This window comes from Octopus bimaculoides, chromosome 25 (genome assembly GCF_001194135.2).
Source record: "Octopus bimaculoides isolate UCB-OBI-ISO-001 chromosome 25, ASM119413v2, whole genome shotgun sequence".
Lineage (NCBI taxonomy): Eukaryota > Metazoa > Mollusca > Cephalopoda > Octopoda > Octopodidae > Octopus > Octopus bimaculoides.
This window is the reverse complement of record NC_069005.1, coordinates 20,709,581-20,711,315: the sequence shown is the minus strand read 5'-3', so window position 1 is coordinate 20,711,315 and position 1,735 is coordinate 20,709,581. Positions and strand designations below refer to the sequence as shown.

General features: G+C 44.0%; 1 protein-coding gene across 4 annotated transcripts in view; it reads left to right on the top strand.

The window, feature by feature from the left end:
• LOC106875168 (leucine-rich repeat-containing protein 71) overlaps positions 1–1,735 on the top strand; it is a 53,274-nt gene that overhangs the window by 45,345 nt on the left and 6,194 nt on the right. The window lies entirely within an intron of this gene.

The window sequence follows — 1,735 nt, the reverse complement described above, 5'->3', positions numbered from 1 at the left end:
GTTTCACTGCCATGTAGCATGGTTGTTCGTACGCATGCGTCATACAGTCTGCCTTTTACTCTGAGTGAGAGTCCCTTTGTCGCCAGCAGGGGTAAGAGCTCTCTAAACTTTGCCCAGGCTATTCTTATTCTAGCAGCTACACTTTCAGCGCACCCACCCCCACTACTAACTTGGTCGCCCAGATAGCGGAAGCTATCGACTACCTCTAGTTTTTCACCCTGGAATGAGATAGAAGTTGTTTCCTGTTTGTTTGCAGTCTTTATTGCACCTGAACATCTGTCACAAACAAAAACTAACTTGCTAGTTAACCTGCCTTTGATGTCCATGGTTAAGATATTTGTTTCTCAATGCCATGGTTTACAGGTTCAATCCCTCTGTCACTGTATGACACCATGGGCAAGTGTCTTCTACTATAGTCCATCTCTTTCTCTATAAAATATCTTGTAAAATACAAATAAAATAAAAACAATAATCTTCTACTCTAAAATTTCCATTGGCACATGAGAAAAATTCTTTAAAATTGTCAGTTTGTGTACCTGCTCTCAGAAAGGTCCACCGTCCTTGGTTTAGGATATTTCTGGACGTTTGTGTATGTAATGTTTATATTATGTAATAGCAATGCTGTCTCAGTTATGTGAGCAATACTGTAATATGGTCTTGGATGTTTTGTGTGTTTAATAGCAGCACTGTCCCAGATATATGTGCCATAGAGCAGGCCTAGGATGTTTGTATAGCTACATTAGAACTTCATTATCTGATATGTCATGTCTTTTATTCAGGCATAGTATGTCTAGGACTACATTATCTAATGTATCCCCTCCTACAATACTACTCTATTAACCTGCTCAGGGATGCACGGACCAAGAGGGATCAGCAAAGCTTGGGGTTCAAGTGAGTTGGGTGAAGACTAATCTGATGCATGTTGTCAACAGCCTGGACCCTCCACCTCTCCATATTGGCCCCAACATTGAGGAGTTTGTTTGCTCCTTCATCTACTTGGGCTCCACAGTTGCCAACAATGGAGACCTGAACCCAGAGATCAACTGCAGGTGTGGCCTTGGTCACTGGGGTCATATACTCATTTTTGTGCCACTCCTCTATCTCCTGAAAGACAAAGCTCCACATCTACAATGCATCAGTCCTCTCCATTCTCCTCCCTGACAAAGAGGATTGAGTTTTGATAGCAGAGCCATAGAATTTCAGCCTGCAGCCTCCCACCCATAGCTATCAGCCACATGTGCTGATACAGAGATGTCCTCTGCCTCCCACCAGATCATCTGACCAGAGTGGCCTCACTCTCATTTGGCACAGCAGCTGTGGGCTAGAAGGGACCCCATGATAGGCCCTGCACCAGATAGCCGGATGTGATTAAGGAAGATTTCCAGCAGCTCGATGTCATCTTGGGAGGTTGCAGAGGAGCTGGCATGGGACTGCCAGTGATGGACCTGGTCAGCTCTACTCTAACCCTCTGGAACCACTAACCTGGGAATACACCCCAGCCCCATCAAGCAAAAGCATGAAGCAAGAAGCAAGCAAACAAGCAAGCATTTCTTCTGATTCTTTACATTCTGAGTTTAAATCTTGCTGCAGTCATCTTTGTTTTTCATCTCTTCAGGATTGACAAAACAAAGTACTGGTCATTGATATTGACCAATCCCTTCTCCCTCAAATTTCAGACTATGTGCCTATGTTAGAAACTGTTGTTGTAGCTGTTACTGGAGGAGGAGGAGGAGGA